The 13,761-nt window shown below is 33.8% G+C and overlaps 1 protein-coding gene across 2 annotated transcripts in view; it reads left to right on the top strand.

Moving 5' to 3' along the window:
- LOC131689125 (uncharacterized) overlaps nt 1-13,761 on the top strand; it is a 146,357-nt gene that overhangs the window by 62,535 nt on the left and 70,061 nt on the right. The window lies entirely within an intron of this gene.

A 13,761-nucleotide genomic window follows, 5' to 3' on the forward strand; every position in this document is an offset into this window, starting at 1 on the left:
CTGTAACTGGATGAATTAGGCAATCACTGTATCCAGAAAGCGTTTCATTTTTACATTCTATTAAATTAGGTAGTCTTTTTCGTCAGCATACTGTCTAGCAATATTTCGGATTGAATTCGTTTGAGTTAGTCTAAATAATCCATTATAAAAACCAGAGATATGAAGTATTGAAACTCAAAGTATGTATAGTTGTCATAGGGAGCATCTATATTTTAGAAATTTTAAAAGCGTGGTTGCCTATGTTTGCAGTCAAAAGAAAATAAATTTTACTAGGCTCACAAAGACAATAGTTATTTTTAGAAATTCTGGCTGATTGCTCGCAGATATTAGGGTACATGATAAAACTCGATAGGAAAGGCGAATTATGAATTATTTCCAAAAAAATCGAAGAATTTTGGTAGAATAATAACAAATCCATAGTTTGCAAAAGTTAATCCGTGAACAAAAAATCTATAGATCTACAGAAAAATCCAAAGGGTTGGCCACACTTCTTAGGGGTATTTCAATTTGGTAACGAGTTATAGGATTTATCAGTATGGTTCATTATTTCCCCCATGTGGTTTACTGTTTCGTGTTGTTCTTATTTCTGCTTATTTTACCTTTCCATCAGAAAAATGTCGAGTCGACATGGAAAGGCACAAACGTTTCAATCGAGCTAATGTATTCCGATTACTATTTCAGTTCGTTCGTAGTAAATCCAGAGCCGTAGGGTGCGTTTGGCCAGGTTGGCCCCCGCCAACATTAGGAGGGTGTGTGGGAGGCGATAAAATCTTGATCTGCTTTTTAAAATAAGTGAGTTAATGAAATTAGTCAGGATAATAGTATCATTTCAAGCACACATAAAAATATTGTTTGAAAGTCGAACTGAAAAAGAAAGCCAAAGCAGATAGCGAAATGGCGCATAATTGAGGCCCTACCAAAGGCGTCAGAAGACTACACTACGGTCCTGTTAGTCCAAAATAAACAACAAATTTCAACAAAAATAGCGAAAAATATAGCAAACTTTTTCCGCTTGTTTTCTCAGTTTCACAGGAACAGGAGGAACGGAAATGTGGTCATGGCCAATAAAGCAGGCCGCCTTTTCGAAGCTGTTGTAAAGATCATAGAGTGGGCTAGATCAATTATCTTCCGAGAAGATAACCCCATGCCGTATCGTGAAAATTGAAGTCTCCTCGATGCCGGGAGAAGTTCCGTAATATCACAAAGTTGCCGTTTCTCGACCTAGGCCTAACCAATCCTGCACTAAATTGAATCTCTGGTTGAAATGTCACATGGTTTTCGGTGTTCCTGAAAGCATTGGAAACTCTTTGTTTTTTTCTGAATTGACCAGGTGCTGTTTGCTTCGGATTTGTGGAAGAGCTTTTTCTTGCTGGTATATTTAACGGTCGTGGACTTATTCGCTTGTAATTAGTGCAGTACTGCATGCATGACGCGTGACACAAACAACCGATCGTGCAGACGATCCTTGTCGAAGAATATGCAAAGCAGTCCCGCCAAAAGGTCACTCGTCACTAGTTTGAAGGTCCGATGCGATTATTACTCAAAATCTTCGCTCACTGGAGCAAGCGATCATTGAAACAGACAATCCCGTGCCTCAGTAGATCCACGCATGCCAAATTCGAATCGATAACTACACTATCCATTTCAACTTCGTGAGCGGGCATGTAAACGCGTTAGTTCTTCATCAAAGTTTTGTCGCCAGTTACCTTTGTTTGCTTTAGACAAAATATCACAATCCTGAGCTTATCTAGGCGAACTTTTGAGATATCTGGCACAGCTGAATATTTCTGCGTCTTGCGGAATATTAGAATATTTCGCGGACTATCTTTGATCCGAAAGAAGATCGGATACGGTCTAAAGATGATCGGATACGGTCTAACCCAATATGTTTTATTTTAAATGAAAGCTTTCTTTTTCGACATCCATTTTAGAATCATTTGGGTCAATTAAGAAGTACACTTAATATACGGTAGTAAGAGTGTCAATATTTATGGTCTTCCTGAAATTTCAAATCGGACACACCTCAAAAGTATTGGTACCTCGTAAAAAATCCCCATGCAAAATTTGAGCGCAATCGAAAAACAATGTCATAAAATGTCTTTGTGGTACAAGAAATATTTTTGAATTGAGATGGGACTTGAGTTTGGAACTACAGTTTTTTTGTATGTCAAATGTTTTGTAAATCAACGAAATGTCGAAATCTGGTGTCAATTCGAAAAAACAAGCTTTTGATTTTTATTTGAAAATCTTAGTTTAAAAAAAAAGTACCAGAAAGGCAATTTTTGGCAAAACATTTTTTCATGAGAAGATACAAGATTCGTTGTTTCATGCAGTTCTAGGACATTTCGACACAGATCTTTCATTAGGGCCAAAGTCGCAATGTACTCAAATGGAGAAAAATCAGTTTCAATATTCGGCGATGCTTTTCTAAATGTAGTTTTTATTGTAGGTATAAATTACTTTATGACCATGTTTTTCCGGAAGCATCTTTGGTTAAACCTTATGATAATATAACAAAGAATTTAATTCCTATGTGCTTTTAGTGGGTAGAAACTAAAAAAATGCTTACGTCCAATTTGCATCCCAGTCGTGATTTCGCCCTTCAGCAACCACCATTTGCGGAAGGGCTAAACTGTGTACATAATTTCAGAAGGGCGCGGTAAATGGGCTAAACTGACTTTGTCTTGCTGAGTAGGGCTGGGAAAATGGGCGAGCTTGACAGTATACTTTTTAATAGGGCTCAGCAACTGGGCGCATAAAAACCCAATGTAAATGAAAGGGCGCGTGCATCTTTTCTTCGAATTACATGAAAATATCGAAATATTCGAATGTTTATGTGCAACAACTATCGAGTAGACATGATCATAGTAGATATTGCTTATCATTTATATAATAGAACCGCCATTTAAAGAATAATTTTGTGAATAACAACCGTACGCCCGTTTCTGTCAAAAAATGTAAGTTTAGCCTTTATATTCCATATGATAAGAAGGGCCTAAGCCGAAATCAGGGTTGTTAATCGATAATTAATCGTCATCGTCGATAACGTTAACCACCCATCAACGTCATCGAAAACTCCGTTAACGATAATGTATCGTCAGATTCATCGTCATCGTCGATAATTCATCGGTGGTTATCGCGATACATTTTGCGTTACTTTCCCGTTTATTGGAGTTGAAGTTGATGCAGTTAACTTTCAATTGTTTAGAAATAAATAACTATTAAAGGACATGTTGTTGGCAGTTGAATATCAATAGTATTGGATATTTTCTATGCACAAGGGGGTTCGACGATGTGTCAAAATGGATTTTTTTGTCAACTTTTCGGGAGTGTTTTATATTGAAGGGAAAGTTATTGGCAGTTGACAATCATTAGTTTTGGACATTTTCAATACACAGGGGGTTCGACGCTGTGTCAAAATGGATTTTTTTCAACTTTTAGGGAAAGTTTATTATATTGAAGAAGTTATTAATAAGTGAAAATCAATAGTTTTGGGCATGTACCGTCGCACAGTGATGCCGAGGCGGAAAAAAGTCAAAAAATGCACCTTTTAATTTTGTTCCAAGGTTATTTTTGTATTATTGTACAGTATATGAGAAATGATTTGCCAAAATTTCAGGACGTTTGGATGAGTGGTTGGCCCGCTACAGTATTTCAAAGTTCAGTGCGCTCATTGTTCGATTTTTTCTTCCCTTGTAAAATATATGGAGAAACTGAAACAAACTTTATCTCGATTTTCGAATAGGAGCACACACTTTCTCGCTTGTCACACTAGGCCCATTTTGAAGATTTTTTTATCAGCTTTTCGAAAATCTCTATGACATCTTGCGCAATTTTGCGCAAACCACATCTTTTTGGTATTAACAGTGTACAGGTATACATCGATTTAGCGTACTTGAGGGATTCCATGCGAAAGTGGCTGACCATAAAATATGACCATCTCCGAATCGAACATAACTTTGCAGTTGTGTTCGGATCACGAATCTCCATGATTTTCTCTGTCAATTTTGATACAAGAGCATTTTTTTAAAAGGGCGTAGAAATTTTTGCATGCAGCATGAAAATAAAAATTTCTCGGTTACCGTATTTTATACAGCAAAACTATCTGAGAAATAGTTGCGGGGAATGGAAATTTCTACACGAAAAAATATACACTGATTTTTTTAAATATTGTAGTTTTCGAAATATTGTAAATTTTGTTCCAATAAATGCAATAACAATTATTCCATTTGTTTACGACCTTTTCATAAGTTATTTGTGTTTCTTCATCAAGAACAGAAGGTTTTGCAAAATGCTCATAAAATATCCTGCAACTTTCCCGTTGACATCAAAGTGATATTGGGAACAAGTTGAAAGCTACAAGAAAACAATGAATATATGATTCAGCTATAGGATTAGATGATCAAACTATATAGTTGAATCATATTTTTGTAGTTTTCTGATAGCTTTCAAAAGGTTTACAATAACACCTTGATGTCAAAAGAAAAGCCACAAGAAATTCAATGAGCATTTTCATTAACCTACTATTTTTGAAAGAGAAACGCCCACATCTTATGAAAAGGTCGTAATCAAACAAAATAATAGTTTTGGTTAAAACAAAATTTAAAATATATCGAAAACTAATGCATTTTTGAAATTATTTGTTATGAGCATTTTGATTTGAAATAGTATTTGGAATTATATTCAATAATAAAATAGTATTCTTTATTGAAAGGAGTATGAATTTTAATAATATGATAAAAGTTGTTAAGAAAACTTTCTTTTTTCTTTTCGATCAAGAAGAGTTTAAATTAAATTAAATAAGAGTTTGTAAACTCCAAAATAAACCGAAACTCAAAGAAAAATGTTTTCATAAAATATCTAGATACATGTATGAGAGACGAAATCGATTGAATTCACCTAGTAGTGCGATAACGAATTTCGCGCCAAATCGTATTCAGAGTTGGCAGCACCCTCTCAGATTTTAATGAAACTTTCTGTACATGAAGATTTTGTCACAAAAAGCCACTTTGCATACTTTGTTTATCCAAAAATGATCTAGACTGTCTTTTGAAAAGGGTCAAACTTTATTTACCAATTTTTTTCAAATGGCTATAGTCTAAAAATGACAAATCCTACAAAAAAATGTTGTATTAGTGATTTTCCCAAAATTATTCAAATTTTTGAATAAAAATATTGAAAAAATTCTCCATTGACTCCTACACTAAAAAAAAAATTGATTTTAAAAATTTAAAATCGATTTGCAAAAAAAAACCCATTTTTGATTTGGATGAATTTTTTTCAAGATAGGTAATTAAGTTCCCTACCTACCGTCGAAATTTCAAGTTGGGCACTTTCAAGTAAAAAAAGTTATTTGAAAAAAACTTTTTCTTGCACAAACTGATTTTTTTCAGTGTATTTTTATCGAAAACTAAACCAATGAAAGTCATAATCATCTCAGAATCCAATTTCCCAACTGCCTATTCTGCCTATAATCGCAAGTCAGTCCCATGTAGATAGGGAATCCCATAGAACATGGGACTGACTTGCGATTATGGGCAGTATTGGCCGGATACATGCAAAAACTATCAGTAACGAATTTGGTATATATTCATAACAAACTTGAATGAAGCACGGGTGGAAAGATCTTGACCTAATATTGTATATTAAGGCGTATTTCCTGAGTGTTGCTATGTGAGCGTGAGTACGTCGCTTTGTCTTACCCACTTTAGCTTATATTATCCACCAGTAACGACCAGTAACGACCACTCGCTCATTTGAAAGTTTAATTCAAGTTTGTTATGAATATATACCAAATTCGTTACTGATACTTTTTGCATGTATCCGGCCAATAGGCAGTTGGGAAATTGGATTCTGAGATGATTATGACTTTCATTGGTTTAAAAATACACTGAAAAAAAAATTCAGTTTGGACAAGGAAAAGTTTTTTTCAAATAACTTTTTTTCCTTGAAAGTGCCCAACTTGAAATTTTGACGGTAGGTAGGGAACATAATTACCTATCAACAAACAAAATTTCATCCAAATCAAAAATGGGGTTTTTTTGTAAAACGACTTTAATTTTTTTAAATCGATTTTTTTCAGTGTAGGAGTTTTTTCAATATTTTTATTCAAAAATTTGACTAAATTTGAGAAAATCAATCCTACGACATTTTTTTGTAGGATTTGTCATTTTTAGACTATAGCCATTTGAAAAAAATGGTAAAAAAAGTTTGACCCGTTTCAAAAGACAGGGCCGAGTCTTATATACCAATCGACTCAGCTCGACGATTTGGGACAATGCCTGTGTGTGTATGTAATGAACAAACTCATTCGTGTTTCTCATCAATGGCTGAACCGATCTTATCCAAACTAATTTTAAATGAAAGGCCTATCACCCGGACAGAACGCTATTAAATGGTTTTTGATTCTGATGTTTAGTTTCCAAGATATGAATATTTAAAAGTGTAAAAATGGCGTTTTTTGCAGTTTTTTTTAAATAACTGCCGAAATTGACGACAGAGATAAACACTTTATATATCTTTAGACAGCTTATACAAATACCTTTCGAACGAGCTATGGATAGTTGCAATCGGACTATTATCAAAAGAGATATTTAACATTAAACACGGACGAAAGATTTTTATCATTTCCCATAGCCAGAAATAAGACCAAAAACTTGAAATCTATTATTAACGCCAAAAGCGGCTAATTTTAGGTAAATAGTATCTTCGGAGAATTTAATGGATGCAATATGCCCTTTCTTTTAGAATTGTGTTTTTGTTGATTAATCCTCCTACAAGTGAGATATTTTCATAAATTTTCTTGAAAGTAATTGTATTGAAATGATGCCTTCGGCAAATTTGTTGGTCTTATTTTTGCGAATAACTTTACTGAAGACATCGAATATCTATTTTAAATGCTTTAAAAGCTATGGCTGTTTGTTTGTGGATTACTCTTTATTGTTCAATATAGCAATAATCCATTTAAATAAGCCAAATATTATTTCGATAAAACGAATTTCGTATTTCATTTTTCTATCTACAACCGCTAGAAATAACCACCGAACAATTTCAAGTTGTCTAGATGGGACTTGATCACTTATCGGTGCAAAAATGTTCATTTGCGCGAACCTTCTGACTGAAAACTTCTTAACTTATAACCATCGGATCAATCTGAAACATATCTCGTAAAATGAAAAGCGATATAAATAACTCCAAGCCGCGGCGTAGCCAAGAGGTGGTTTGGGAGGTTCATCCCCCCCCCCAACTAAAATTAATTGGTTTGAAGAGAAAATTTTAGTGATGCTGACTAATTTAATTTTATATTACGATAGTAATTATATGATCAGCACATTGATAACCTATTGTTTTAAACATCATGAAGATTTTTGAAAAAAATTGGGAATGAGATCCTGATCTGTAACTGATCTATTGGTCGAGATCTCACAGTTGTCTAATTGTATAAATTTCAAATACCTGCATGAAAACATTTCAATAGAAATCCATTCAGGAGTTCCAAAATCAATCATAATCCTCAGATTTCCTGTCATATTGAGCTCACCTTTGAAGGAATGTATCGAAATATGGATTACGGTCAATTTTTTTTAATAGGAAGCGAAGTTGGAACTGATTTAATGTCTATGAAACATAGAACTGCTCACCGAAAAATTGCATAACTTTCAACATTCACTGATCATGTTTTTATTTTGGGAATGCGTAGAGTTGAGACGAAATCGTAGTATGATTAATATCAAGAATATCACTTTCCGAAATTAGAAGGAAATTTTTGAAAAATTGCGTTTTCCATTTGGCTCTAACAGGTTCTGATCGATTTTTATGAGCATCTGATTTTTGTTGTATTGTATGTATTATATGATTAGGTAAAATATATGTTCGAAAAAAATAATTTAAGGTCAAGAGGACATTATTTCGAAACCGATAATTTCGGAGGTATAGTACAGCACATCATCTGATAAAATAATTTTGGCGGTCAATTCTCCTAGAAGTAGTTATGGAGAATTCACTGTTCCAACTAACTTAGTTCGAGAGTTAATGTCTTCAGCAAAGTTTTCGAGAGTGCTATTATAAACCACTTTGTTGAAGACATGAAGGCTCTATGTGTTCAGGGTATCAAAATATTTAGGCTATTTGAATCTACCCTTTAAATGAACTATTATGATTTTACTGTTTATGATAAATCTTTTCTACTTTTTATAAACAATATAATTTAAATTTTATCCAAAGCTTGAGTTTGTGAAGCTCACAATAATAAGTTATTTTTGAAAGATATCATTTTATAGCTCAATATACTCCCCACACGAAGTATTCATGCCTTCAACAAGGTTGTTTCAAATGACAGCCTCAACATTTCGCTAAAGACACGAAGTCTGCTACTATTGTTTATGAAAAATTTATTCTGCACATTTTTAAAACTTCAAAGATGACGGTTTCGGAATGCCATTTTGACAGTAAGTTTTCACCAAACCGAATTTCTGGCCGCTGACTCCAAGTAAGTAGAAACAAAGTCGTTCTACACTCGTCCACAAGAAACTTCTTCGAATACTGCTTATCCATTATAATTCGGTGAAGACCCGATTTAATCAGCCCCCGATTTGATCAGCCCCCGATTCAATCTGCCCCCGATTTTGTCAGCCCCCGATTCGATCAGCCTCCGATTTTGTCAGCTTTTTGACCCGATTTTGTCAGCTTCATATCAAACTATGTTCTATGAGCTCTAGCAGACAAACAAGGCTGAATCCGAGTAAATCCTTTCTTGAGCATATTTTTCTTATCTTAAAGATGCAAAGATGCAAAAATAAAAAGATCAATCTACTCTAAATTTTCCCTCTAAGCGAAATTTATATTAAATAATCAGAAATAGTTATGAGGCTTCAGGAACTAAAGAAAAATATTCTAACAGCTTCGGTTTATTCTAAAGAGAGAAAGAAATATGTCCCGATTTAGTCCCCGTTTCGTCAGCCTAAAATACACCAGGGGGCTGATAAAAACGGTTCTTTACTGTATTTATTATTCACTGTGTCCCACATTAATTGGTACATTTTTTTTGAGGATAATTTTTTCAATTGCAACGAACTACACTAATATTTTAGTAGTTTTCAAGGAGTTATTTTATCGACTTCTTCCAAAATTTGGCGAACCTACTCCCATTCTTTATCTCTTCTTTATTTCGGCTATTATGTAGTCAAATTTTCTTTTTTACTTTTTAACGATATTCAGTTAGCTAGAGATTACTGAGTAGGGAAAGTTATGAAAATTTAGAGCCATTGTACTCAAGTGAGAGCAAGGATGTGAAATATACAGATCGGAAAACTAGAAGTGGCAAGGTCATTAGAAACAGGCTTCAAATCTTAGGGTCTAATCTTTTGTCTTCTGCTGCTAGCAGTTGAGCATAGGCAGAATTACTACGAATCGCTCAAGTCTACCAACATGTCTCAACGGCAAAAACAGACTTGTCCCTCTTTAACGTGAGAACCGATAAAAGAGAATTCAAGTAAGATCACCACTAAAAACCTGTCGACGATTACTCTCATTCGTGCGATAGTTTATGTTAAAAGGATATCCTAAATTATTTGGTATGCTTAAGGGCTTATATGTTGCGAATTGAGTATTATTTTTTAATAAACTGAGTAATGACCGTCGCTCCACAACGCAGTTTATTTTTCATGGCTTGCGGTGAGCACGATCTCTCCAATTGCTGAACTGAATATTATAGAATAGGCGTTAGTTTTTAATATTCTTTACAGATTTTACTCATCCAGATTTAAATCGCGCAAATGGCTCTGAATCAGACCCCTAAGACGATTTCACTAGATTTTCAGAGCAGCGTGAACAGTGCACTAGCGCGGGTGACAGAAGTTTGTCGAAGAGTTTCGCGAAAAAAATGTTCTAGTAATGATAATGATTTTCCGTGAGGAGATATGAGAGTTTTTTTTTATAATATGTTCTTTGACATTAGGATTAGTAACATTAATTCAAATCAAAGATATTACTGGGAAGTCACTTTTAAAAAAAGTCGATATCGAGGTAAAGTTTGAACTATTCACGCATGCACTTCAGAGGTAGCCTGATATCAAGAGCTGCAATTTCAGTTCTTAGTTCACAGTCGCGTGTTGGAAACTTGAGTAAGCGCAATTGAGAGTATGAAATTCAAATAGATTAAAAAAAATCGATTTTTTTGGCCCAGCACTTTAGGAAAATTCAGTTTTTCCTACACAATGCATTGATTGAAGAATTTAGATATATTATTAACAGAGCATTAGTAATAATTCGTTTGTCCGTCTATTTTATGAGCCATTTTTCCGCTTTTCCAATGATTTGGTTCAGCCTTTGAGATTTCTAGCACTGATGTTGTCCTATGCTGATTTGAGCGTTTCTCTGAGTATGTGTTATCAAAAGCATCGCGAAACATCAAGTTCTAAATGTTCTCAATCGAAATAATATTCGAAGAGAGTGCTAAGAGTTATAAGAAATGTCTCATCACACTGTTAAACTGGATTAAAAGCGTTTTTTTTATCTGTGTGACTTTAGTTCAAAATTGTTTTTTTCTCTCAACTTTTTTATTGTAAAATCGAATAAAATAAAGGATCTACAATTTGGCATCATTTCAAATCTAATTTGGATAATTTCAAAAACCAGAAGAATTTTTTTCATTTTAGAACCGTAAAAAGTTAATGAATCAAACATATTGAAATGGGAGTACTACCGAAAGAGAAAATGAATATTCATGCGAGTCTATTTTATTTAAATAAAGTTATGTGTTTCACCACACACCAGAAAATAATGAAATTCAAACGGCATGTTAATCAATACGAATGTAAACATACACAGCTTGAATCAAAAATTTGATTGAAAATTAAGTTGAATGCAATGTACTCAATGGGAGCATCAAAAAGCATACGATTTTACAGTTTCGTTCGTGTGATATTACATGTCATTTAAAAATACTTTAAAGTGCATTGGTATCCCGTTTAATGAAGCTGTAATTTTCAATCAACGTGTAAATTTATAAAAAAAAGTCGTTGAAGAAAGCACGACAAGTGGTGTGTGTGTGGTGGGACCTAATTTTACATAAATATTCATGCTCCAAATATGTGCATGAACATAAATTTAAAATTATAAAAAAAAGTTCTGTGCATTTTATTGACGGTTCAGTGTCCTTTCGATTCAAAACTACTATAGTCGTTACATTGATTTATCCAAACACCTTATTTCAAGCAAATTTCACAATTTTAAGTTTTCAAGTAAATTGGTAAAAGAAGGAATAATTTTTAGATTTCTTTGCGATACAGAGAGTGGTAATAGTCAACCAATTTCCATTGTATATGGCAACATTTGAAGAATAATTTCTTTAGTTTGCATAGCAAAGTGTTAGAAATTGAGTGAGTGATAGTGAATCTCCAGAGGCACTTTGAAAAAATGCAGTGTCCATCATAACTCAAAATGTACTGGACCACTTGTTTAGAGATTTTGTACAATCCTTCCTGGACCCAAGTAACCACGTGAAATTTTCTTTAAATTATTTGAAATTGTTTTTAACGTTTCGCGTTCCGCTCTTCAGCACATGACAGCCGTCTTGACCGTCAGCCACCACCCATTTACCTCCCTATCATGATATCTTCAGGTATTAGGGCTATGTAGACATCATATTCGTAATCAGCGACCCAAAATTACCCAAGAAACCATTGTTTGAAAATATTTAATACACTTTTTTAATTTTTTCCGACTTTTGTATGAAGAGGAATCACTGTGCGTCGGTGCGTCAAAATAGAATTTTTTCAACTTTTCGCAAACTTTTTATATTGAAGGGCAGGTTGTTGGCAGTTGAAAATCGATAGTTTTGGACATTTTCAATTCACAGGAGAATCCACCAGTGCAGTGTTTTCAAAATGGCAAAAAGGTGAAAGAAATTCTTTGAACCACGAAAAACATTTTTTAGCTATAGTGTCTTCAGCAAAGTTTATTTATATTTTTTTGCATTTAAAAAGTATTAGTTGGGTGTTTAATCCCTCTAAAGCTGAGAAGCAAATTTTTGTTTAGTCATTCATGAAAATAAAAAAAAACTTTTTTTGACGAAGTTGTTGAGAATATCTTTAGTATTAACTTCGCTGAAGAGACTATGTGTCTATCTGTCGATTTAATTATACGTTTGTGAATATTTCTTTGATATACCCCACAAAATTGCTTATTTCAAAATACTTTTCCTGGTAATTTTGTAGAATTTCAAAATGTTCCAAGATTTCGTTCAGCATAAGAAAATGCAGAATTTTTGTAATGTTAGTTTATTTGTATCTCTTACAACTTAGAAGTTATCGAATGATTTAGTGTCCAAAAAGCAATGTTTTGGTATGGAAGCCTCAAATTTCCGCAAGAATAGCTTCACCAAGACGAATCTGTAAAACGAACACTATCAAAACCGTTTGGTGGTCTCTAGTCTACGTTCAAGTCAAATTCGAGTAAATTCCTTCTTTAGCATATCTTTCTTATCTGAGAGATGCAAAATATACAAAAATAATACTACTGTACTGTAAGACCTCCTAAGGGAAATTTTTACTAAATAATCAGAACGGGTTATGAGGCTTTGTCGAGGGACTAAGGACGATTTTTTTATTTACTGCGGTTTATTAAAAAGAAAAGAAAAAATTAATTAGTCTTGGTGTTTGCGTTTCGACATCGTCTCTTCAGAACCAGAAAAAATATGTGCCGATTTTGTCAATGTCAATTCACCAAGGGGCTGATAAAAACGGGTCTTCACTTTATTCAAAAACGACTGAAACTCTATTATGAGGCCGTTCATAAATTACACTACATATTTGAGGGTAAAAGAAGGAAGCATGAAGCATCTTGTTACATAGTGGAGAGAAGAAACGGAGGAGGGGCTAAAAGCTTCCCAACTAGAAAAAAATATACATTGGAAATATGTATATTCTCCTTTTTAAAATTCAAAATCTTCTAGTTTAAATTAAAATTATAATAAAATATGTTAATCACCTAATGGCCTAATAATAGTGGTTTAGTAGTTTTTTTCAATATATGTCTTTGCGTGATAAAAATTAATAATTACACAATAGCTCAAAATTTGTTTTCTTCATGGTCAAAACAATTTTGATCACCTTTTTGCCGCACTGTGCACCTGGGACTCTTCTGTGCACCAACTTACTCAAAAAGTTAAAAAAAATCCATTTTGACACATCGTCGGACCCTTCTGCGTATTGAAAATGTCCAAAATTATTGATTTTCAACTGCCAACAACTTTCCCTTCAGTATGATACACTTTCCCGAAAAGTTGAAAAAAAAATCTCCGCTGTGCATAGAAAATGTCCAAAACTATTGATTTTCAACTGCCAACAACATGTCCTTCAATAGGTATTTATTTCTAAACAACTGAAAGTTAACCGCATCAACTTCAACTCCAATAAACGGGAAAGTAACGCAAAATGTATCGCGATAACCGATGAACCGACGATAACGATGAATACGACGATACAATTATCGACGATGACGATGAAGGCGACGATACATTATCGTTAACGGAGTTTTCGATGACGATACATTATCGTTAACGAGTAACGCCGATAAATTATCGCGAAAAATGTATCGTATTAACAACCCTGGTCGAAATCTCGAAGAAAATGCATGTTTCGCCGTTTTGTTTTCTTTAATTATAAATCGAACTAAAAACCATTTTAACTAATTTTCACCTCAATCTTGTTGTTGACGATAGTCAACAGGGTAGTTTCCGATAATATAATCTCGAATAAAACG

This window comes from Topomyia yanbarensis, chromosome 3 (genome assembly GCF_030247195.1).
Source record: "Topomyia yanbarensis strain Yona2022 chromosome 3, ASM3024719v1, whole genome shotgun sequence".
Classification (NCBI taxonomy): Eukaryota; Metazoa; Arthropoda; class Insecta; order Diptera; family Culicidae; genus Topomyia; species Topomyia yanbarensis.